This window comes from Acomys minous (assembly GCF_964271855.1).
Source record: "Acomys minous genome assembly, chromosome: 16".
Classification (NCBI taxonomy): Eukaryota; Metazoa; Chordata; class Mammalia; order Rodentia; family Muridae; genus Acomys; species Acomys minous.
Genome location: NC_140498.1, coordinates 78,901,795 through 78,928,221, shown reverse-complemented (window position 1 = coordinate 78,928,221; position 26,427 = coordinate 78,901,795). Strand labels below are relative to the sequence as shown.

The window sequence follows — 26,427 nt, the reverse complement described above, 5'->3', positions numbered from 1 at the left end:
TTTATCTCTATAGTTTGTCTTTTCTACAGTATCAATTACAATATGTAGCCTTTTCAGACTGGTTCCAAAAAACCCTTGTTTGATTTTAATTATGAGTTATGCGCATGTGAGTGCAGGGTACATGGAGGCCAGCAGAGGGTGCTAGATTCCTCCAGAGCTAGAATTGCCAGTGGTTGTGAGCTACCCAGCATGGGTGCTGAGAACTAACTCATGGTGTCTGGAAGACCATGAAATGCTCTTAACAGCTGAACCATCTCTCTAGCCTTTAGACTACTTTCTTTCACTCGAGTGTACATACATTTGTGATCCATGAATGCCTTTCGTGTCTTGTCTGTGTGTATGTAAATTTAGTGTTTTCACGTGTGAGTGTAGTATGTGTGGTATGCACACGTGTGTGGGAGTGTGTGTGCGCACATATGTACATGTTTGGAAGCCAGAAGAAGGCATTAGGCGTCTTCTGCCACTCTCCATCTGTTCCCCTGAGACAAAGTTTCCTACTAACCCTGGAGTAAAGTGACCTATCTTAGCCAGTTTCCTGTCTCTGTGTCCCACACTGCTGGGGTTATAGGCACATGCGATCACCCTGGCCCACCCTGGCCTTTTATGTTCTGGGTGTTTGGACTTAAGTCCTTAAGCCTGTGAAACAAGCATTTTAATTCCCCGAGCCACCTCTCCAGCCCAGGCCATGGCTTTTTGAGTCTCCGTTTCTTTTCCTGTTCTTTGAGAAGTGTATACAGCATATTTTGATCGGATTCACTCCTTTCCCCCAACTCCTCTCAGATCTCATCCATCCTTCCCTACCCACCCAAGTTTGTTTCTCTTTAAGTTTTTCTCCTCGTTTCTTTTTGTCCTTGGATTATTTTTCTAGTTTATACATGCATTACAGCTTGCCTATTACCTATCGACTCATGGACAGGACCCCTTGCTTGCTTTCTATTTTTGGGAGGTTATGTACAAAGCTGCGAGCAAATGAGTCAGCTCAATGGGTAGCAGGTGCTTGTTGCTAAGCTTGATGACCTGAGTTTGATACCCAGGACCCACATGGCGTGAGGAGAGAAGTGACTCTTGGAAGTTGTTCACGCACCTCCAAACATGACAACACATCACACACAAAACACACACACACAACACACACACACACACACACTCACATGTAAGCAAATAAATGTGATGAAAATGAAGAAAAGACTAAAGTTGTTATTGACATTTGTATAGAATTTTGCATAAACATGCATTCTCAAATTGGGTGAATAGATAAGGTGGAGGCTGGCCTTACAGGTTACATGGCTTCTTGCTTGTTCTTTTCCTTTGACCTCAGTGGAGGCAGTGTCTGTCTGTCTGTCTGTCTGTCTGTCTGTCTGTCTGTCTGTCTGTCTTTCTGCTGCTGTACTGCTCACTTCAGGCTAGTTGACCCTAGAGCTTTGGGATGATGCTCTTTTTGTCTCGTCTCTCTGTGACTTCAGATGTGCTGCCACCGTTGGTGCTGGGGTTCAAACTCAGGTTGTCAAGTTTGCAAAGCTTCCCTGATCATAATGGTGAAAGAGTTGTGTGTGTGTGTGTGTGTGTGTGTGTGTGTGTGTGTGTGTGTGTGTGTGTGAGAGAGAGAGAGAGAGAGAGAGAGAGAGAGAGAGAGAGAGAGAGAGAGAGATATTTTCTGGTCATACTCAGTTGTAACTGTGCACTAGGAATTGGAATTACTGTTTAAACAATAGAACGGCAGGACCAGTTGCTGTACACCCACCTAGCTGTTTTACACCTGCCTCCTCATAAGTGACACAATAGATGAAGGAGAAAGCTGTGAGTGAAACACTGTTTGTTTCCCTTCCACTGATCTCATGAGTAGGAACACTTTGAAAAAGAATTTTAATTTGTGGGTTTGTGTATATGAGTGCAGCTGCCTACACAGGGCAGGAGAGGGGTGTAGGATCCCCTGATGCTGGAGTTACAGGTAGTTGTGAGATGCTCTCTATAGGTGCTGGGCAATGAACCTAGGTCCTCTGTAAGAACAGCAAGTGCTCTTAACCACTGAGCCATCTCCAGGCCCAGGAACAAAGTTTAGGACAAGTTTTTCTTGCCTTCAGTGTGAACTATCCCATTCTAACCCTTCCCAGAGCAGTGCTTGTGATAGCTAACTGTCATTGTCGACTTGACTGGTTTGTTGACCACCTAGGAGTCTCACCTCAGGATGCATCTGTGAGGGTGTTTCCAGAGAGAAGGAAAGGTACACTCTGAATGCGGGCAGCACCAACTCACGGCTAGAATACCAGGCTGAATAGAAAGGATATGGAGGCTTGAATAAGATTAGCCTCCAGGTCTGGAGAGATGGCTCAGCGGTTAAGAGCACTGATTGCTCTTCCAAAGGCCCCGGGGTTCAATTCCCAGCACCCACATGGCAGCTAACAACTGTCTGTATCTCTAAGATCTGACACCTTCACACAGACATACATGCAGTCAAAACACCAGTGCACATAAAATAAAAATAAATAATAAAAAGATTAGCCTCCATAGGCTCATAGATTTGGATGCTTAGTCACCAGGCAACAAAATCATTTGAAGGGATTAAGAGGTGTGGCGTTGTTGGAGGAAGTGTGTCATTGGGGTGGACTTTGAAGTTTTAAAAGCCTGTGCCAAGCCCAGAGTCTCTCTCTGTGTCTAGAGATCAGAATCAGTTGCTCCCAGCAACTGCTCTAGTGCTGCCTGCTCCCTGCCATGAAGATGATGGACTAAACCTCTGAAACTATAATCAGTCTCACAATCAAATGCTCTCTCTTTACAAGAGTTGCCCTGGTCCTGGTGTCTCTTCACAGCAACAGAACAGTGACTAAGGCAAAGGGAAAGAGGGGGAAACGTGCTGAGCGCTGGGATACCCTTTTCTCGGATCTGAACAAGCAGCTTCTTCTTGCTCCTGTGGCCACAACCATCTGTAAATCCAAGCTCAGGGAATTGGATGCCTCCTTTTGGCTTCCCTGGGCACCAGGCACACCCATGGTGCACAGATGTATATACAGGCAAAACACTCACACACATAATTATTTAAAGAGGGAATAAGAAATAGCAAGTGTTTTGGGTAGAGTGGAGTTACTGGAGCTGTATTTAAAAATTGAACTTAACAAAATTAAGATGTTAACTTTCATTGGATTTGGGAGATGCATCCCCTGGATGTGTCTGTTGATTGTGTCTCTTTAAAAAGTTAGAAAATGAACAGAAGTGAGAAAGTGGGACCAATTTAATAATAAACTGGAAAGCCCATAGGGTCACAGAAAGCTGGCTAGAAAGCTACGGGTAGATTTTTCCTCCCAAAACACTGCTAATGAACTCAAGTTTATATAAAAAAGAAAAAGTGAAAACCAGTGCTCTACCTACAGGCTAAAGCGCTGGGCAATTTCCGCTGATTCTGTTATGGCAGAAGCTGATTCCAAAATCCACTTTAAGAAATGAAGTTATTAGAGGGGGTTATTGAAATACAACAAACTGCAGGTAAAGATCTTGACTGCTTCAAATTAAACACACACACACACACACACACACACACACACACACACACGCACACACACACATACTCACATGTACGCACACACACATACACATAGACACATGCGCATACATACACACATATATATACACATACATACATACATAAATACATACATATTTTCTTTCTGTGTGTGGTCCATTGAGGTTAGAGTTTCTTGCTTGAGTGTGGTTGGGGGTGACTATTTATCAGTGGCTCCAAGGAAAATGACACTCCTTCCCCCAACAGCCATTAACTGCAATAATCCCTTAGGAGAAGGGTAGAGTCTAATGAGTGGCCCCTCCCGTCCTTGATGAAGTGTCGATGGGCCCCATCTTGTACGGATCTTGTGCAGACGACCGCCGTTCTGCAGCTCCTGGAAGGTCTGGACACAGAACGAGACTTCCATGTCACAAAGAGTTCCAGTTCAGCCAGGGGTGTGGGAGAAAGGGATTTTTTTCTCTGTCACAAGTACTATTAGCAGCGGGAGGTTACAGCTCTCTTAGCTAAGCAGCTGGCCCCAGGCCAGGCAGCAGCAGCAGGCAGCTTGGAGCTCTAACGGAGCCAAGCCAAGTGGCTTTTGGAGCCGGGCTGGATGTGGCTCTGGCAAGTCTGGTGGCTGCGTTGCTGTAGATAAAAGTGTGAAGAGAGGGGATAGAGATGTGAGCCCATCCAGCAACAGCTGTGAGGTGGGAGCTTGCACCCCCCCCCCCCCCCCGCCGCCCCAGCCAGCCTGGCTAGACAGGTGAATTTGAAGATTCACCAATGGAGCAGTGAGTCTCAGATGGTCATGGTGGAGGAAGGAAATGAGAGAGCGTTTATTTCATGAACCCAGGGACATTATAAACTTTGGGCAGTGGGAAGGGTTTTGGGTGGTGGTGGTGGTGATGAATGTGTTTGATTCGCTGGGGCTAGGAGTGCCAGGGATACTTTATTTACATGCAGCACCAAAGTCCTATCATAAGAAGGGGAACACAATACTTAATTATCCTAACTGGGGTATGGGGGCTTGGGGGGAAGAACTCCAGGTACTGTTAGAGGTATAGATAAATGTCATTGGTTGAAAGCTAAGGCACCAAAACATCTCATTAGCATGCGGGAGGGTATTTCCAGGAACCCCCCAAGTACACACTGAATGGGTTTCTCATCAGAAAAGGATTGGACCTGTAGTCTTTCTGAGGGCTATGTGACACTCCCTAGAGGATCTAGGGTTTCTCCCAGATCAGACAGAGGGGAGGGAACCCAGCTGAGGAAGGGAGTCTGTCATTTTACCACTGAGCTCAGTAGCTATCTGGTAATGGCAGACTTTGACCTTAGCAACAGGGTCCAACAGATAACCATGGCTGCAATGAGCTCATGAGCACAATGGCTACATCACTCCCAGAAGACATCTTCTTGCTGTGCATCTCCCCATCTTCTGGCTTCAGTAAGAAACTTCTCTGACGAAGGCTAAGAACAGTGGGCTCTTTGAATAAGAATGGTCCCTATAGGCTCATATGTTTGAGTGCTTAGCCTTCTAGGGAGTGGCACTATTTGAAAGGATTAGAAGGATTAGGAGGTTTTGTTGGAAGAAGCTTGTCACTGGGTGGGTTTTGAGGTTTCAAAGGTCCATATCAGACCCAGTCTGTCTCTGTTTCTCTCTCTCCCTCTCTCTCTCTCTCTCTCTCTCTCTCTCTCTCTCTCTCTCTCTCTCTGCCCATGGATCAGAATGTAGCTCTCAACTACTTCAGCTACCTCTTTAGCCTCTTTAGCACCATGCATGCCGCCATGCCTCTCACCATGATGAAAATGTACTAAACCTCTGAAACTGTAAGCAAGCTCCAATTAAATGCTCTCTTTTATGAGTTGCCTTGGTCATGGCGTCTCTTCACGGCAATAAAACCCTAATGAAGACAGCCATTCACCACCAACCAGAGCTATAGGACTATAGTGACTTCCAGTGACAGAGACTGGTTTGGTCTGTTTTTAACTTTGTTAAGTGTAAGTCCCAAAATGAATTTGGCTTCGTCTCTCTTCTTTCATTCAATTTGTAAAGATTCACTCCCCCCCGCCTCGCTCCCCATGCTTACAGGCTGTTCACTGTTGATGTTCTCAATCCATATCATAATTTATTTATCCAGGCTATTGTTGATAGGCATCTGGGTAGTTTCCAGTTTGGAGCTATTCTCAACAGCACTGTCGAACATACTCTAGGACACATAGTTTGTGAACATTTGAGTGCCTTATTTTTATTAACTATTTTCCTAAGAAAGAAATTTCTAGGCTGTGTATGACTTTGAGTAAAAGACATTATGTTGGATAGGCTGTTTTGAAATTTGATTTATGTCTTGGGGTTGATAAAGTTATTCGCTGAGAATTTAATACATATATACACTGTATTTTGATCACATTTGCCTTAACTCCTTGATCCTCATACGCCACTCTCCCAAAATCATGGTCAACTTACCAGGGCCACACTTCTGGAAATAAAACAAAAAGCAGCCCTCACCATAAGACCTCAGTTAGGGGGAGGGGCTTGTAAGCCCCACCCCTTCCACGCTAGAATGCTGACACACTTGATCTTGTACAAGACTTGTGAAGGCAACCACAGCTGCTCTTAGTTCATGAGTGTAGTGACTGTGTCATGCCCAGAAGATGCCATTTCGTGTCAGACCCCACCCCAGACAATCTTTGGCTCTTACAGTCTTCTCTGATGGCCCTTGAGTCTTGGGGTACGTGAGATACACATCTCAGTATGAATGAGAACTCAACAGTCACTTACTCGCTACACTTTTACCAGTTGCCCAGTGTCTTGCATTACCTACCTTCCATGGCAAACACAAGCTTCTCTGTTGAGGGCGGAGAGATGCATTATTCAAGGGGGATAAAGATGAAGTATTCAGGAGGCAGTTTGATTCTATATCCATTTTGTAAAATAATACTAGTAAGTTGGCCCCGGTGGCTTACAAGTTCCTTAGCCACGAGTTCTTGACCAGATGCACAGTTGTAACTTGATTCAATACTTAAATGAGTCAGCTATTTTCCGATGTGACCCCTCTGACCGTTTATTTTAATTTACTTTATTTATGCTTGTGTGTTTGTGCTCATGTGCAAGTTTCATGTATGTGCACGTACACACAGAGAAGCCAGAGGACAACCTTGGGTATCATCCTTATCAGAGGCATCTATCTTTTTTGAGACATGGCCTTCAATGGCCTGGGGCTTACTTATTAGGCTTAGATGCCTGGCCAGTAAGCCCCAAGGAGCCTTCTGTGCCTGTCTCTCTGGATTACAAATGCATACAACCATGCTTGCCATTTTTATGTGAGTTCTGGTGGTTAAATTCAGGTCTTGTTGCTTGCAAGGCAAGCGTCGTATTGACTGAGCTGTCTTCCCAGTGGTACCTATATTTTACTGATCCAGTCACTTACCAATGGTCAGTTCTATTGCTGAGTTTTCACTAAGATAAAACTACCATATTCTACATTTATCATCATTATAATCATGCCTTTGTTCAATAATATACTGTTATTTGTGATAATTAGATTTTTGTTATATATGTGAGTGTGTGTGTGTGCGTGTGTGCATGTGTGCATGTGTGCATGTGTGTGTTACAACTTGTGAGAGTCAGTTCTGGGACTCAGGTTGGGACTCAGGTCGTCAGGCTTGGTGACAATGGCCTTTTCCTGCTGAGCCATCTTACTGGTCCTATGATACATGTTGAATTGGAATTGCTAGATTTAATAGACATTTAAACTATTAATGCACAGCGGTGGTAAATCTTGATTGTCAACTTGATGGGATTTGGAATCATCTAGGAGGCACATCCTGGGCATGACTGTAAAGATGTTTCTAGGTAGAATTAATGGAGGAGTGGGGACCCACTTAGAATGTGGATGGCAGCATCCCATGGGCTGGGGGCTTGGACTGAATGAAAACGGAGGAGTCTGCTGAGCACCATCATTCATCTCTCTCTCTGTTTCCTGACTGTGGTGGCAATGTGACCAGCCACCTCATCTGCCATGATTGACTGTTCCTTGAACTGTGTGAGCCAAAGATCAACCATTTTCTTTACGGTTCTTTTGACACCTGTTTTGTCACAATGATATAAGTAATACATGTACATAATTTACTTTCTTTTTTTGAAATGATGATATACATTTGGACATTATTGTGTAAGAGGGTACATATCCATATAGTCTCAGAGTGGATTTTCTTTATGGTTTTAAAGCATGTCAACCTAATGGGTCATCTTAATATCTTATAGTAATCGTTTGTTGATTATTGGTTATTTTAAAAAGAAATTTACTTCTTATTTTATATATTTTGCCAGTTATTATGTTGATTTTTTTCTCATTGGTGTTTTGTTTGTTTGAGACAGGATCTTATATAATCTGTCTGGCTTCAAACTAGCTCTGTAGCAGAGGATGACTTTAAATTTCTGATCCTTTCGCCTTCATTTTCTTTTTAGTGCTGGAATTACAGAGAGGGAGAGAGAGAGAGAGAGAGAGAGCGAGAGAGAGAGCGCTTCCCTTTTGAGATTGCATTACAAAAGAACAAGCTAATAAATCCTAAGTATTTTTTTATTTCTTTTCCTGAAATGCTATGATAGTTGTAGGTAGATCCATAGTTTTAACTGCCATTGAATTAATGTATATTTAATGCTAACTAAAGCTCATTCTTCTACCTTATTATTTTGCATCATCATAAATATTGAATCTTGCAGGTAACTTCTAGAACCTTTTGATCTGATTCTAAAAAAAAAAGTTTTAGTTTCTTTTATTGCCATTATAAAACATCCGACAAAACAACTTAAGGAAGGAAAGAAGGTTTGATTATGGCTTACAGTTCAAGGGTGCACAGTCCATCATGGTGGAGAAGGCATGGCAGCTGGTCATGATGCATCTGCAGTCAGAAAGCAGAGAGATGAATGCTCTTTCACTCAGTTCATCTTTTCTCCATTTTATTCAGTCCAGGACCAGACCGTGGGGCATGCTGCCTAATCAGTGTGCATCTCCCCATCTCAGTTAACTTAATCAAGATCATCTCTCATAGATGTGCCTGAGGTTCACCTTTCAGGTGGCTCTAGGTCTCATCAAGTTGACAGCTGGCATGGACCATAACAGAATCTCAGTGGGACTTCAATTGTGATCACTTTGAAGTTAATTTAGGAGGCTCTGCTGTTGTCTTAAAAAATATTAGCAACAAGGTACAGTTCTTTGTTAAACTTCTTTCATTCGAGGCTCCTTTTATGTATCTTAAGAGAGTTTTAAATTTCTCTCTATATAGACTGAACATTTTATTCCTATTGCAAATGAAAAAAATTACCTTGGCTCCCATTATATTTTATACCTTGTTATTTTCATAGGGGAGAAAGGCATTGATTTTGGTGCATACATATTTTTGTAACTTGGTATTTAAGTGAGTTCCCATATGATTCCTAATAGTATTCCAATTGATTTCTTGTTAGGTTATTTGTTGCAGAATGGCACCTTCTAGAAATCTTCATGGTTGGTTGCCCAGACTAAATGACTCTCTGTCCTGTTTAATAACTCTTACCTTGAACTATATTTTGCCTGATGTTTACATCGTACATTTCATCATCTTGTTATGTGAAGTGGTCTACATTATCTATTCTTTTACTAAAAATTACTATGTCTACCTCAAAAGAAGTTAAGTGATTGCTGTTCTGTTTTGGCCCTAACTAGTGTGCCGTGATTCAATTCAAACAGAATCATTAACATAATTCCTTCAAATACAGGACATCAAGTTAAGATTCTCAGGCCACTCACATGGTTGACAGGCTTGATATAAATTTGTTTTTTTTTTTCCGATGATGCCCTCAAAGTCAGTAATTTGCTATAGTGACTCACAGAACTCAGGAACCCTCTGTGCTTTGGCCACAGGTCCAACGGGTAGTTTTAAACTGTCAACTTGACACAACCTAGAATCACTTGGCTTAAGTGAGTCAATAAAGTCTTAATTGAGGACAGGTCTTTATCAGGTTGACCTATGGGCATGTTTCTGGAAGACCTAATTGATAATTAATTGATGTGGGAAAACCTAGCCCACTGTGGGTGGCACCAGTCCCTAGGCAAGAATACTAATTGTGTTTTTCTGAAAAGATTAAAAAAAAAAAAAGCTAGCTGAGCAATAAATAATAAGCAGGTAGCATGGGCGCATTCGATTCTCTCTGGTCTTGACTGTGGACGTGATAGAACCGGCTGCTTCAAGATCCTGCCGCCATGACATCTCAGTTACAGTGGATTGTAATCTGAAATTGTAAGCTGAATTTCTTTCTCCATTAGGGAGAATCCCTTTCTCCCTTAAATGGCCTTTTGTCTTTATTTTTGTCACACCAACAGGAATGAAAGCAAGACATTAGGGTGCAATTTAGGAATGATGACATTAAGTGAGATCTGAGGGCAAGGACTAGGAGGGTTGTGAATAGACTTTCCCTATTCCGATGGCATCAGGGCATCTTACTATCCCAGCATGCAATGCTGCCCAGTAGCCAGGAAGCTCTACTGAGCTTTTAGATACAGTTTTTATTCCATCAGTTGTTCCTTTACATTGCGTATTAGTTACTTTGGTCATTGATATGACAAACATCTTACACAAAAAACCTCAAGGAAAGATTTATTTTTGAGCCGGGTGCAATGGCGCATGCCTGTAATCCCAGCACCTGGGGGAGGGAGAGGCAGGTGGATCTCTGTGAGTTTGAGGCCAGCCTGGTCTACAAAGGGAGTCCAGGATAGCCAAGGCTATACAGAGAAAGGCTATTACGGTTGGGAAGATATGGCAGAGTTCATGGTGATGGGCCCATCGGAGCAGACCAAGAAGCAGAGAGGGGAGGGCCAACTCTGGCCTTTTCCCTTAAAAAGAACCAATTAATTGAAAAATGTGTGTGTGTGTGTGTGTGTGTGTGTGTGTGTGTGTGTGTGTGTGTGTGTATTTGTCTCTATGTGCACTACAAACACAGTTTCCCCAGAGTCCAGAAGAGGGAGTTAGCATCCCTGGAACTGTGGTTACTGGAGGTTGTGGGCACCCCAACATAGGTGTTAGCAAGAGCAAGCAAGTGCTTTTAGCTGCTGGCTCATCTCTTCAGCCTCACCTTCTCCTCACCCCCACACTTCCTAAACTAAACTAAAACTAAGCCTAGGACAAACAAAACAAAACAAAACAAACAAACAACAAACAAACAAAACAAAACAAAACAAAACAAAAAAACCAGACAAATGCTTTATTGCATAAAGATGTAGCCAGACTGAAAATGTTTATATGCGAACCCGCCCCGCCCCCCAAATTCCCCAGTTCTTCAGCCCATGGAATGTCACGGCTAAAGCTGAGTTAAAGTTCTAGAATTGTTTTATTTTTGCGTGTAAATGGAAGCATATAAACCGAATAGCTTCCATGCCACGGGATGACAGGTGCTCTTTGACTTATGTCTTACTTCCTGTCCTAGTTTTATTTTTATCGTTGTGATAGAGTAACCTGGCCAAAAGCAACTTAGGCGAGAGTTTATTTGGCTCACGGTTCCAACTTACAGTCCGTCATGGTGGGGAAGGTAAGGAGTTTGAAGCAACGAGTCACATCCGCTCAAGAGCAGGGGGCACTCGGTGAATGCAGGGTTGTCTGCAGGCAGCTTGCCCTTGACCTGTACACGCTAGGATCCTCTGCCTAGGGAATGGCGGTGCCCACTTTTAGGAAGAGTGTTTCCATTGCCATTAACCCAATTTAGACAATCTCTTCAGACGTGCCCACGGGTTAGTCTTATCCAGAACAAACACTAATCAATATTCTCTTCCCAGATGATTCTAAATTGCGTAAAGTTGACAGTTGGAGCCGACCAATTGTACATCCTAATAAACCCACCACGCCCTGGGAATATTATAATCAGAAGCTGTACTTCTCCTAACCTATGGGACATCGCAGCCTCACCTGGCTTACTTATCTTGACTGTGTTCAGAGCACGCACGGCAGACTGTTGCTCAGCGTAATCTAACACAAATCCTGTTTTATAACAAAGTGCAGGGTCTCACCTGGAAGTTACTGAGTACTATATTGAAAGTGAAAAATCAGCTTGTAGCATGGGTGTGCACACACACCATTATAAAACTGAAAAACTGTGAAGTGGAAGGTTAGGCATTGAGGCACCAAGTCGGAGGCCGCCTGTACACTTAACACCACCTGAAAGGCCTTTTTAGTTAACTTGTTTAGAACCTCTACACCTCTCTCATTATTTTCAACCATGTTATTAATTGGAACAATTCTTTGAGAAGAAAACTTTAGTAGGAAGTATATTTGATTATGCTGTTATTTTATTCTTTCAGAAATCACAACATTTGCACGAACATTTTTGTGCAGATACATATGTACCTCAAACCTTTTTTTATTTTACGTTTTTATTTATGTGCACACACACACACACACACACACACACACACACACACACACACACACACGAATACAGTGCCTGATAAGGCTAGCAGAGGGTCCCAGATCCTTTGGCACTAGAGTCATAGGAAGTTGTGGATCACCTGTCTTGGGTGCTGGGCCTTGGACTAGGGTCTTTTGCAAGAGTGGCAAATGCTCTTAATTGCTGAGCCTTCCCTCTAGCTCTAGATGTGTTCTGAAAAAAATCTATGTATATGATATCTAATTGTACACATTAAAATTATAATTAGAAATATAAAATATATATAATATGTAATTACATTGTGTGAGTGCGTGTGTGTGTGTGTGTGTGTGTCTTGTCTGTCTGTGCAAGTGTGTGCATGTGTGTAAGCGGTCGCAAAACAACTTGCAGAAGTCACTTTTCTCCTTCCACTCTGTGGGTTCCAGGATTGAACTCCTGTTGTCCGGCTTGGTGGGCAATCACCGTTATGCACTGAGCCATCTCACCTGCCCCATAAAATGCATTCTTATGAGACAAACCTCTGAATGTAAAGATGAGTGCATTCTGATTAGTAACAATGTGTTGCGAATAGTTTTCCAACTTTTAATTAACAACCGATCAGTCAGTTAGCTAATTAATCACAAAGTGACTAGTTAATTAACCAATCAACTAACAGGTAATTAATTAATTAACTGACCAATTATCCAATTCATTAACTGACTAATTAAGCAATAACGGATTATGTGCGGTGTTTTTTGAGACAGGGTCCCGCTCTCTAGCTGGTACTATCTATGAACTTGCTGTGTGGCCCAGGCCTTCCTCCTACTCAGTATCACTGTGCCTCAGCCTCCTGTGTGCTGGATGACAGGTGGGCACCATGGCGCCTATGGGAGGCTCCCTTCAGCAGCATCGAGCCAGCTTCCCCACCAGCGAGCAGTTGCCGTCAGCTGCTTTAGTCCAGTTGTGGCATCTGTTAAGTGTAAACCCCAGCCTGGTATGTGGTTCTTTTTAAAAGCGAGCTTTGCATCTGTCTGTCTGTGTTTTGAAATCAGACGGTCTCATGCATCTGTTTTTCTCCTCCTTGGTGAATTGCAATGTATGACGTGTGCACATCCTTCTTCTACTTGAGGTATAGAGTCAATTTATAGTTTTACACGTTTAAACTTACTTTTTAGTTAAACCACTTGAAATGCAATACTTTCTATTGAACTTTTTTTCCTTCGAGAAACAAAGATGCTTTATCTTTGCCCAACATTTTTTTTTTGTTTTTTTGTTTTTTGTTTTTTGTTTTTCCCCAGACAGGGTTTCTCTACGTAGCCCAGGCTGTCCTCAGATTCTCAGTGATTCGCCTAGCCTAGTCTCCTTCCAAGTGCCAGGATCACAGGCGCATCCCACCATGCCCAGGCCTGCCTGACTTTCTCTGCTTGTTTCTCTTCTCCCTTTTCCTTAGTTGACTGTCCCTGTGTGTGTGTGTGTGTGTGTGTGTGTGTGTGTGTGTGCGCGCGCGCGTGGGAGCACATGCATATAGTATATATATGTGGATGGTATATGTGTACATTGGGGGAGGTTATGCATGGAAGTCAGCGGAGGGCATTGAGTATCTTACTCAATCACTCTTTGCCTTATGTCTTTGAGACAGAAGCTCTCTCTGAACCTGGAGCTAGTCTGATGGCCAGCAAGCCCCAGCCAACCTCTTCTTTCTTCCTCTCCTGCCCAGAGCTGATTATAGGAGACTTGAGGTCACAACTGGCTTTTTATATAGGTGCTGGGATTCGAACTCAGGTCCTTATGCTTGCTTAGCAAGTGCTCTTGCACGCTGAGCCCCCTCTCCAGCTCCCAGCTTCTGTTTCTTTTTCTTTTTCTTTTGAGACAGGGTCTTATGTATACCAGAATGGCCTTGAACTTACTATGCAGCTAAGGGTGACCTTGAACTCTGGACCTTCTTGCTTCTTCCTCCTAAGTGCTGGAATTACAGGCCCACGTAATCATTCCTGTTTTATATGATGCTGGGGATGGTACCTGGGCTTCATTCACAGTAGGTAAGTGCGCTACCCACTGAGCTACACCCCCAGCCCCATCTCTTACTCTTTTCCACACTTGGCTATGAGGTAAGCGGGTGTCTTTAGCCATCATGACAAAACGGCTTGGCACAAACCTAAGGCAACAGGGACAATAAGTCATAGAAACAAACCTTGAAAACTGAGCCAAAGCATGAGCTTTTAAACTTGCTATATCCCGGGTATTTGCTACAGTAATGGAAAAGTAGCGCATCTGTTTGCCAGGCATCTTTTACCAACTTCTGAGGCAGGTACACCGCTCTATAAAGGACCAGACGGTACCTGCGTGTCTTAAAGATTTACTTTAGATTTAATTAATTGTGTGTGTGTGTGTGTGTGTGTGTGTGTGTGTGTGTGTGTGTGTACATGTGTATGTGTAAGTGCAGTTGCAGTACCCTTAGAGACGAGAAGAGAGTGCTGGATTCCTCAGGTGCTGGAATCACAGGCAGTTGTGAGCCACACTACACGAGAGGGTGGGCTCTGAACTCAGGTCCTGGAATAGTAGCAAGTGCTTGTAACCAATTAACCATCTCAACAGCCCCATCACCATTTTTTAAAAATTATTTTTATTTTTTGATACTTGTGCATTTGCTATTGGGGGGGACATATACACAAATACTTTATTTTTGCCTATTCTCTCTTTTTCTCTCCCTCTCTGTCTTAGCTTTTCATTCCAAACCACTAAAAAAAATTGTAAAGACAAATTTTTCAGTGGAGAACTTTAAGTAAATAGATAGCCAGTAGGTCACCTCTTACCTCATGATGTTAGCAACCACGGATAATTCTTGCATAGGTCAACCACTATTTTTTGAGGTTGAAAAATAATGATTCTACACTTCTGTTATTTCCTGTGCATTAATTTGCTGAATTCCTCTGCATGCAAAAGCAAAAAACAAACGTACACAAAAATCCACCACATCAAAAGCAAAATGCCTTCCTCCACAAAATACCTATTGTCCCTATTTCCTTCCTTTAAAAAATGTTTTTTAAAAGCCACGCTTAGAGGCACAGGCATTTAACCCCAGCACTCGGGAGGCAGAGGCAGGGGGATCTTTGTGAGTTCGAGGCCAGCCTGATCTACAAAGCAAGTCCAGGACAGCCAAGGCTACACAGAGAAACCCTGTCTCCAAAAACCAAAACAAGAAGTTTTTGAAATTTAAAATGTTATTGCTGTTAAGTGTTTGCAACATGTATGTACTCATGCCATGATGCATGTGTGTGTGTGTGTGTGTGTGTGTGTGTGTGTGTGTGTGTAGTTGGTTCTCTTAATCTACCTTTTCTAGAACTCCAGGTCACCAGGTTTGCATGGCAAGCACCTTTACCCACTGAGCCATCTCAGTGGCCATAGAAGATGCTTTTTAGAATCAGTATGGAGAGGGGGGCTGGAGAGATGGCTTAGTGAGCTGTAATGCCCACCGGGTTCAGATCTCAGCACCTAGGCAACAAGCCAGGCATGGTCCCAAGTGCTCACGAAACCCCAGGATGGAAGGCTGTGTTGATAGAAGGGTCTTTCGGGCTTGCCTTGCCTGAGCAAAAAAACAAAAAAACAAAAAACAAAAAAACAAAAAACAAAAAACCAAAAAACTCAGGACGCCCAGGCTCAGGGAGTTGCTCTACCTCAACGGAATAGGGAGAGGGAGAGAGAGAGATGAGGGGACCTGATGTCTTCCACTGGTCTTTATTGGCACACACATGGGCTCATGCCCGAGAACATACATGTACCTATATAACACACGCATACAAACACACACATGCAATCACTATGTCACGTTGGATTGACGGAGTCTGTTTCCCTTTTTAAGAGGTTACTGAGCTGGAGAAAGCTGGATGTATGAATGTATTATTCTACTGAAATTAATACAGCGCCAGGCGTGCTGGTATGAGGCTGTAACACAGAGCTCCAGCTGTGGGAGAGGGAAACAGTCTTTGCCATATGAACATGGATGGGGGCTTCCAGATGCACTTCCCCAAAACGTTTCTATCTGCAAGTGGTGGCGTGTGCCTGTACCCCAGCACTTGGGTGGTTGACGCAGGAGGAAAGGGAGTTCATGCAGTCTTACTACACGGTAGGATTGTGCTCCTCCCCTCATCCTCCTCCTCCTTCTCCTCGCTCTCCCTCCTCCACTTCATCTTTTTATTTTCGGACACAAGGTCTTGCTGTATAGCCCATGTTGATCTCAACTAGCAATCTTCCTGCCTCAGCCTCCGAAGCCCTGGGATTCCAGGCATGTGCTAGGACCCCTGCTGTATATAGCTTTTCTTTCTTTCTTTCTTTCTTTCTTTCTTTCTTTCTTTCTTTCTTTCTTTCTTTTGGAAGTTAAAAGAATTACCAGCATTTGAGCCAATATAGTCCTTTCATTAACCATCTTCTCACAGAGTAATCTCAGTTGTTTGTAAAGCAGCGAGTGTGCTGTACTTTCTATACTGCACACTTACTGCCCTGGAAATAGATCAGTGCTGCGCGTTTTCTCATTAGGAAAAAAAAAAATGAAGCCAGACCCGTAAGATAGCTCAGTAGGAAAGGCTTTTACAACCAAGCCTGTTGACATGAATTCAGTCCCTGGCACCAGCTCCTGCAAGTCGTCTTCTGACCTCCATATCCACCCTGTGGCATTGGCAAGCAAAGCCCCTAAATTAGGAGGAACAAAACCGTAGTGGGGCTGGAGAGATGACTCAGCAGTTAAAAGCGTTTGCTGCTTTTGCACAGAACCTGAGTTCTGTTCCCAGCACCCACACTGGGTGGTTCACAACAGTCTGTAACTCCAGCTCCAGGGGACCAGACACCCCATCTTTTGGTCTCCTCAGGCACTCACACACATATACATAAATGAAATAAGTTTTTTTTGGGGGGGGTTTGAGACAGGGTTTCTCTGTGTAGCCTTGGCTGTCCTAGACTCACTTTGTAGACCAGGCTGGCCTCAAACTCACAGTGATCCACCTGCCTCTGCCTCCCAAGTGCCTGTGTGCTGAAATTAAAGGCATGTGCCACTGTGCCTGGCTGAAATAAGTCTTTTTTAAAAAATCCAAATGAAAACTGGACAGAAACCAACCAAATTAAAAAATTTGGCACTGTATTCGTGTGTGTGTGTGTGTGTGTGTGTGTGTGTGTGTGTGTGTGGTGTGGAGGCCAGAGTTCCTGGCCTTCCACCTTTTTCTGAGACAGGGCCCGCCTTCTGTGGCTAGCTGCCGTGTTCACTGGGCTAGCTGGCCTATGAGCATCCAGGAAATCTCTTGTGTTCCTCTCCTGTCTCATGATAGGAGTCGTATAGAGATTAGAGACGTGTGCTACATAGGTTCTGGGAATCTGAACTCAGGCCCTCACAATTGCACAGTAGGCACTTTACCCACTGAGCCACCTTTCCAGCTCCAGAATAGTTTCTTTAATTAATCTCCTACAACACACGCACACACACACACACACACACACACACACACACTCACACACACACACTCACACACACACTCACACACACACACACTCACACACACATACACTCACACACACACACACTCACACACACACACACTCACACACACACTCACACACACATACACACAGACACACACACACACACTCACACACACAGACACACACACTCACACACACAGACACACACACTCACACATACACACACAGACACACACACACACACACACACTATCATAAGCGTCTAGAAAAACTTACTTTTCTGTTTTCTTCTTGGGATGCCAGGTCGATGACTTCCTTAGTGTATACATTGACAATATGACTGTTCCATGATACGGTTAGGGAGACGATTTTCATTGTGGATATGAGGGAGAGCACAGCCAGAGGCATCTTCAAAAGTCTGAGCAGACTGGATCTGGGCATGAGAGAAGCAGGAGCAGAGCAGAGGGGCGGGGGAGGGCGAAAGATGAAGACAAAGAAAGTGAGGGCAAAAGAGGAGCCAAAGTTTGGACCTGACACTGAGATTGTTGTTATTTCTCACATCACTGCAGGCAGCATCTTTACTCAAGTTTGTGCCAGGACATAAACTTTCAGAAGCCAGATTTTTTTTTTCCCCTGAGACATGTAGTCCTGGCTGTCCTGGACTCACTTTTGTAGACCAGACTGGCCTTGAACTCACAGTGATCTGCCTGCCTCAGCCTCCTGAGTGCTGGGATTAAGGGTGTGTACTACTCCACGTGGCTAGGAGTCAGATTTTTTAAAAAAATTTTTATTATTCACCCCTTGGAGATGATACAGATCATCAGACTTGGCCCAAAATGCCTTTATCTGTTGAGCCATTTTTATGGTTCAATTCTTCTTTAGAAAAAAAAAAAATCCAGCCGGGTGGTGGTGGCGCATGCCTTTAATCCCAGCACCTGGGAGGCAGAGGCAGGTGGATCACTGTGAGTTCGAGGCCAGCCTGGTCTATAAAGTGAGTCCAGGACAGCCAGGGCTACACAGAGAAACCCTGTCTCGAAAAAAAAAATCCAGCTACTTTTGTTTAGAGCATCCTTCTTCACTTTCTGCTTCTGATTGCATGGAGTACTGGATGTAGGTCTGTCAATTAATGGTCAAACAGAAGCAGGAACATCAAAAGAAAAGAAGACGGAGAAGTAGAATGGCCTGGTCACTGCAGAAAAACCGATAACTTCTAGTGAGGCTGCAATTGTCCCGGGGCCTCATGTGTGTCTGTCACAAAAGTCCCAAAGCCAGGCAGAGGATGGAAGTTGCTGTCTCCTCCAGGGCTGTATTTTCCTAGATTGGGGACAACGCGTCATGCTAACAGCGGCTACAAATGTGTGATGGAAGGAAGTCCTTGCCATGCGTTTTGTTCTCTGCTGACTTTAGCCTCCATTCTGGAACTAGCTAAACATCTCTTTGTGGTACTGAGGATGGAGCCCAGGACCTGTGCATGTGAGGCAAGCGCTCCACCATCAAGTTACGTCCTGAGCTCCTCACTGGGCGATTCTAGGCTCTGATGTTTAGCTAAATCCCCAGACCCCATTTAACTAGAAAGTGTGAGTGCACGTTACACATTTATTGTGCTTTCTGTTTATACAATAAAAGTTCAGCTAGTGTCATGTCCTGCGGCCCTCCCTTAACTTGGAACTCTTTCAGTAGCTGCAATTGGTGAGGACAGTGAGAAATGCTACCCTCACCATGATCCCCGAAGTCTGTTACTTTCCTTCAGTTCCTGATGCCTTTGCATACAGAAGAGACAGGCCCTTGAGTCTTCCTTGCCTCCAGGTCATGCCTTTGACGTGTGTTAACGCCTTGTAAAACGTAAGCTCTTGAGCGCAACAGCTGCCACCTTAGTCACATCAGTTGTCTGGAGGTAAGAGTGTGCTTACTAACTGGTTGGTGCTCCTCCCAGAAGGAGGGCCAGGTCTTCCGAGATCCCAACCACTCCTCCCAGCCATTTGTATACAATTTGGCCCTAACTCTCTCTGTCTCTGTGTCTGTCTGTCTGTCTGTCTGTCTCTCTCTCTCTCTGTCCATGTCCTCAAAGGTGCTAGAGCAGCCATTCTCAACCCGTGGGGTACAGCCTATTTAGCAAACCTCTGCCTCAAAAAATATTTACGTTACGATTCATAACAGTAGCGAAATCACAGTCATGAGGTAGCAATGGAAATAATTTTATGGTTGGGGGGGGGTCACCATAACATGAGGAACTGTGTGTATTGAAGGGTGGCAGCATTAGGAAGGTTGAGGACCACTGTGCTAGGGACTATATCCATCTATGCGGTTGTGGGGAAGCCATCACCCAAGCTGGGTGAAGACTCTGCTATGGATGTTTTGGGGTCACCCACAGTCCTGTCAGTGACTACTCATTTGTGCTTCCCAAGTAAGCCCAATAAAATCACTGGGTAAATTCTGGGGTGGGGGTGGGGGGAGGTTGTTTGTCAGTGGAACATTTTAAAGAGAGGACAAATGTGTCTGGGGTAAGGATTTTCACAACAGCTACAAAGGCATGTGTTTGTCGAAGCTTACTTTGAGCTCGGAGCTGAGTGATCCCAGGACCCTTTTTTTAAAGGGGCTGGTTGCCAGAATTGTTCCTGTTTTACAGATGAGGACAGCTAGCTTGAGAAAGACCAAATAACTTGCCTACAGGCAGGGGGGGAGGATGGACTGAGAACTTCTGCCAGGTGTGTCCCACACTGGTCATGTGGCTCACTTTTCACCCCCCCCCCCCACTCCCCACAACCCGCATCCCCAGGAACTCTCCATGTGTAGAGCCTTGTCCCTAGGTTTTGCAGGTCCTCATTCCATACTGGAAGTTAATTTCTTAAAAGGGCTGCAGAGTGTTAGAAGACACAGCTTTCGGCTGGGAGTGGTGACGTACACCTGCCAACCCTAGCACCCAGGAAGATGAGGCATGGTGACTTCAGGGGCCTTCAAGGACAGGTTATATAGGGAGATGCTCTCACAATAGATACATAGGAGTTCATAGGCAGAGGAGGAACTGACTTCAATGCCAGGAGCCTGTGCAAATAAAACCGGGTGGGTACGGTTGGGTACACACTTGTAATGCCAGCGCTGGGGAGGTGGAGGCACGGCTTCCTGGAGTGGTTGGGCCAATGAGTATATAGCCTTTAAGTAAAAATGAGAGACCCTGTTTCAAAAGAAAAACAAGGTGGATGGTAACTGAGAAGTGACGTCTACGGTGTCTTCTAGTCTCCACATGTACATACGCACCCCATACACCCTCACACAGAAAATGCGGTTCTTATCCAGATATATACTGAAATTTCCTCCACTCTGTTCATCTACTTGCCCCCGAGACTGGATTTTACACAGTAGCTCAAGCTGGTCTGGAAACCCACTAGGAGCACAGATTGACCTCCCATTCCCTGATTAGCTTGCCTCCACCTCCTCAGGGCTGAGATGCCAGGTGCATCCCAGAATACTTGGCTTGCTTATCACTCTTTGTGCAAACCCCTTCTGTACGCATCTGTGAAACAAACACACATAGCTCACCTGGTGTCCCAAGGAGGTTATGAGACAATTCGGGAGGGAAAGCTGGGACATGAAGAGATAATAATACCACCGGGCTAAGATAACCCTAAAATGTCAAAGGTGTGCTACCAGCAGCCAGCGCTGCAGGCGCTCAAATCCTGGGAGCTCAGGCCACAAGCCAGGAGGCACAGACAGAGAGGGGATCCTGATTAACTTGTGTGACTGGCTGCCAGTGTCGGTGCCCAAACTCCTTTGGCAGCAGGACCAGGCAAGGGAGAAGTGGTGGCTGAGGTTTTTGGATGAAGTTCTAAGGATGATTTCCCCCCCCCCTTCCTCTTCCCCTCCCCCTGACCCCCACGCCCCATTTTGTTCCTGATGGGAGCAAGGGTTTCTCCACTCCTTGATTCTGTTAGTGTGGACTGTTGAGCCCGGATTCATGGTCCCTGTAGGGAGTAAAGACCATGGAAGCTCTGATACCAGAAAAAAAAAAAAAAAAGACTAGCTAGGGCCAAGCAGGTGAGTGAGTGGTTCGTTTCTCTCTTGGTTCACCCTAGTAGGAGCAGAAAGGGGTTGTGAGAGCTTGGGGTGAGGCGGGAGAGTGGGACGCAACTTGGTCCTTGGTAGTAAGGTGGACACTTGGATGGCAGCCAGATGGCCTCCAGGAAAACTAAGCGGTGACTCGAAGCTAATCATTGCCCTTTGAGTGTGGGGCAAGGGAGGCCAGGATTCTGTCTGGGTACAGACTTGGGGAGTCAGCTCCAGGTAAGGCTGCAAACAAGTCTGTGAAGTTTCCGCACCACACCTGTGTCAAGGTACCCGTTTCTTTCTTAAGGAATCTTATACTATGACCTTGGTAGAAGTGGGGACAGCCACGTGTTCTGGGGCTCTATAGACGCGGGATGAGAGGCCAGGTGGGTGTGCTTATGCCCTTTTTAGACATTGTGAAGGGACGGCTCACAGTAGTTTGCTTTCACCCTAGTTTTGACTACCAGCCTTTCTGTCCTCCTCCCCCATGGATTTTGGGGCCTCAGGTGTAACTGGTGGGAATCGGGAGAGAAGGAGTTAAGGTAGGGGGTGGGTGTGCTTGGCTTTGGGTTGAGGTTGAGATATTTAATAGAGAGAAAGAAGCAATTGGCGAGAGTGAACGTGGGCAGCTTCTTTGGGGAGGGGGGGGCACGGCTGCTATGCTGCAGCTCGCTCTTCGCGTGTCTGCCTGTGTGTGCAGCGTGCATGTGTGTATGTGTGTGTGTGTGTGTGTGTGAGCGAGTGAGAGCAAGGAAGCGAGTGTGAGTGCGCGCGCACAGAGGCGTTCCTCAGGTTGTGCTGCTGCCTGGAAACGGAGGGAGCCATTGGAGAGGCTTTGGGGGTGGGGGTGGGGGTGGGAGCTCCCCAATCCTGGGAGAAAAGCGAGAAGAGACTGGGGTGGCCAAGCCAGCCCAGCAAACAGGCTCCTAGCTCAGGGGAAGAAGGCAAGAGTGGAAGGGGATCTCTGTGCTAGAGACTGCTAGGCTTCTTTCTCGAGAGGAGCGAGGAGGTACTGTGGAGGAGGCCAGAGCTGCATGGAGTTTCTAGGGCGCGCAACTCCGGCGGGGCTTCGGCCACTGGGCTCCCAGGCGCAGCGAGGAGGCAGCCGCGCACATGGGCTGAGCCCGCGCGGCCAGCGGGCTTGGGAGGGATAGAGGCGAGCGCCGGTGCAGGGGGTGCGGGGCGCACGTTTTTCCCAGACGGGAGCCGAGGACAAGGACAGGGGAGAAAGGAGCAGCTTGGATCATCGCGGGCTCTGCAAAGCCCAGCAGAGAGACTCAAGGGAAAGGAAAAGACTCGCGCCGGGCTCCCGGGTGCCGTTGGGTTGGGCAAAGCGGCCTCCCAACCAGAGTGGGGGACGCCGTGGGAGCCGGCGGCACAGAGGGAAGGATGCCCGCGCGGGGACGCGTGTGAGCGCCAGGCTGAGCGCTCGGTTTCGGGTCGCCCCCTCCCTGCGGGCCTCGGAGGAGGTGCCTGGGCAGCTAGGCAGCGGAGCTCCGGCTCCAAGAGAGGTAAGTGCTGCTCTTTTCTGGGTCTTCATTCTGCATCCTCCCTGCATCCTAGCCTCCCTTGATGCTTCCTGGCCCTTTCCCCCATTCCCCTACCCTATCGTGTAGTGGGCGGGTGAGCTGCCTATAGGCACCTTCCGGACCTGTTGGCCCCGCACTAAGCACCCCACCTCTTGGGGCCAGGGTGTCATCCGTGCCATCCTGATTTATCTTGATGCTTAAGGTGGGTGAGGGACGCAGAAGGGCCTGGGTTCACTCGTAGGAATTCCGGGACTGTGCCAGATCGTGGAGTCTTGGGTACCGGTGGCCACCGGGCTGCGCGTTCCCCGGGGACACCCAGGTTGTGGGAAAAGGGAGCTCTGGGTGTGTGTGTGTGGGGGGGGGGATCCGATCTGCATCGCAGCCTAAGTGGGAGTCCTTCGTGGCATACTAGTCTTCGGGAAGCTGGAGTCATGGCGATATATCCGGGGAGGTGGGGGGGGTATGGTTCACTCCATCTCTATCTCCCCGCCCCTGATGCTCGCCCCCTTGGGCAGGATCGGTAATCTTTCAGCGTATAGGGTGACCCTAGAGGCCACCACAGGCAGCCCCACCTGGACCCCTGGATGGCAGGCTTTGGAACTAATCCAGATCCAGGGCAGAGGTAGACTCTGCCTCTCTAGCGCAAGCCAGGTTTGCCAGGGTGCCCAGCCTCTCCAGACCAGCGCTCCGGGGAGTGAACTTCCTCAGACTTGAGGACACCTGGGCAGCAGCAGCAGGTAGTTCTAATCTGGCCTCAGGGCTCTGGAGGGCCCGGGGATCCTTGGAACCACGAGCAGGTGGTGCTAAACTGGGACCCTGCGCTGCGGTTTGATTCCACAGTGCGGGCCACGTGCACCTCCGGGCCCCCATCCCGGGTATTTCTTCTCAAAGCTGTTCCTTTGCAGGAGGAGCCTATGAGAGATCCCATTTGCGCCTCAATCCTTAGCTCTAGGGGTAGCTGTGCCTGCATGCAGTTCCTTAGGTGCCAAGACTGGGGCGCCATCCCTAGGTCGTCCCACACTATGGTTTTTTTTTTTTTTTTTTTTAAACATAAAAAGGAGACATTCCTGATTTCAAACATCATCCGAGAGCCTGTGGTGTGTGGCCGTGAAGTCTGATAAATTGTGGTACTAAGTACATTCTGCAGTGCAGCCTGGCCTACAGAGTTCTCAAGACCTATAGGAAGAATGGGCACTGTTTTAACCCTGTGCATGTGCTCAGTGCCACAGCACTGGTGCACGTGGAGGGACTCGTGTTCTGCATCTAACAGCTGTCTCCCAGTCACAAAGATCAACTTTACACACACACACACACACACACACACACACACACACACACACGGGGGTGGGTGGGTGGGGAGAGAGAGAGAGAGAGAGAGAGAGAGAGAGAGAGAGAGAGAGAGAGAACGAGCTTAGTAAAGGTTTGTAAATCAGTTTAGTGTGAAATTGTCTTCAGGGTGGTGCAAGACGCGTTGTCCACAGAGTACCACTCCAGCTTTCCTTAGGGATGTTGGAGGTGATGATTTAACATCCTGTCTGTCTGTCTGTCTGTCTGTCTGTCTGCCTATCTATCTATCCATCTTGCAAGGTGGGCAGCAGTGGTATGATAAGAATGTGTTATATCATTGTTATTTATTAGTTTTTTATTTATTTGGTGTGTGTGTGCGTGTGTGTGTGTGTGTGTGTGTGTGTGTGTGTGTGTGTTTGTGTTGGAGCCTAGAGCCATGAGATCTCCCTGGAGCTGGAGTCACAGTGCAGTTTTTTGAGCCACCTGGCCACAAGCACTGGGAACCAAACTCAGGTCTTCTCTGGAAGAGCAGCAAGTACTCACCCTGACCATTGAGCCATCCCTCCAGTCCTGACCACTGAGCCATCCCTCCAGCCCTGACCACTGAGCCATCCCTCCAGCTCTGACCACTGAGCCATCCCTCCAGCCCTGATGCTCTTTCTTTCTTTCTTTCTTTTCTTTTTTTCTTTTTTCTTTTGCATTGCTGGGGATGAAACCCAGTGCTGTGTATCCATATACCAGGAATGTTCTCTCACTGGCCCCGCCTCCTATGCTTGGTTTTTATTTGCTAATTCTGCACTGTGAGGTGGTTGGCTGAAGTCTTGGGACCTCTTTAGACCTCTCCTGGGCAGACAGCTCCCTTGCTGTGCCTAGTTTAGCGTTCACCCAGGGTGTTGAGGTCACAAAGACGGCTGCTTCCCTGTGCAGTATGTAGGGTCCTGGCGGATGCCCAAGGCTGCTCATGAGCTGAGTAGCTTCTGAAAGGTGGCAGTTTTGGAGCCTGTTGGAGCTTGTGGGGGTTTAACAGAAGCAGCTGGGGTACCTTTGAGAATTGTTTTAGGGTGGTTCACCAAAACGTCACCTCTTCTCAGATTCCCCTCCCCTGAAAGTGACAATTGTCACCAAGTCAGCCTTCACTGAGATGATGGGGTAGAGGCTTTGTAGAAAGAAAGTAAGTAGTTCAGAATGGCAGTGAAGGGCGGTAACCCCAGCACTTGGGATGCTGAGGCAGAGGGATTGAGGGCTAGATTTGGGTACGTTGTGAGACTGTCTCTAAATCAAGCAAGCAAGCAAGCAACCAATTAATTGACCGAGTCAGTTAGACTTTGCCTCAAGACTCTGCCTCAAAACAGATGAACCAACAAAGAAAGAAATAATTTAATTGAGTTAGTTTCATTGAGAGAGATCATGGTTAAGTCTTGTTGGGGAACCTTTGGATCCCTCTTCCTCTGTGGTAGACATGGGTGGGGAACGGGATAGGGCAGAGGGTGCCTTTTTGTGTTCTTTTTTGTATTCCTGCTCGTGGGCGTGCAAGTGTGAGCATGTGTGCATGTGTGGAGGTCAGAGGTCAACCTTATCTATGTCCATCATGTGTTGTTCATCTTGTTGTTTTTTTTTAATTCTTAAAATACATTATAATTATTATACTGTGTGTGTGTGTGTGTGTGTGTGTGTGTGTGTGTGTGAGTGATGTGTTCTCAAGTGCTTGCTAAATATCTGCGGCTGGCTATGAAGGTCCAGGGATACTTCAGGCTCTGTCTCCCCATTCCTGGGACCGGGGACGCGTGTGCCACCATGTCTGGCTCAAGCTCACGTGCTCTTGCTTGCGCAGCGAGCCCTTTACCGGCGAAGCTGTCTTCTCAGCCCAGCAGCTACTTTCTGAATTTATCATTTATCTTCTCATCACCGAGCATGTGATGAGGGCTTGAATACCAGGCAGGGCGGGGTTCCAATTTAGGAACCTCCCCTCCCCTTTCTCCCTCTCTCCCTTCATTTTCTTTGAGACACGGTCTCACGTGGCCCAGGCTGATCTCTCCTCTTCTGTGTAGCTTAGGAGGACTTTGACCCCTTCATCTTTCTGCTTCCAGGTGCCCAGTGCTTGGAATTACAGGTCCCATGCTACCAGACCCAGGTTAGAAATTGCTTTAGCACAGCACGTGTGCTTGGGGGAAAACCAGTGTGTTTCGGGGTCACTGTCATGGAAGTGTCTCCGTGAG

At 46.3% G+C, this 26,427-nt stretch overlaps 1 protein-coding gene across 4 annotated transcripts in view; it reads left to right on the top strand.

Annotated features, from left to right (window-relative positions):
• CALN1 (calneuron 1) overlaps positions 1-26,427 on the top strand; it is a 516,312-nt gene that overhangs the window by 41,142 nt on the left and 448,743 nt on the right. The window contains exon 1 of one of the 4 annotated variants that reach the window (XM_084762579.1): positions 22,232-22,906. The exons of the other annotated variants lie outside the window; for them this stretch is intronic. The gene's annotated coding sequence lies outside the window, so the exon portion shown is untranslated. Of the gene's footprint in view, positions 1-22,231; positions 22,907-26,427 lie in introns of those variants that run through there. 4 annotated transcript variants of the gene reach the window in all.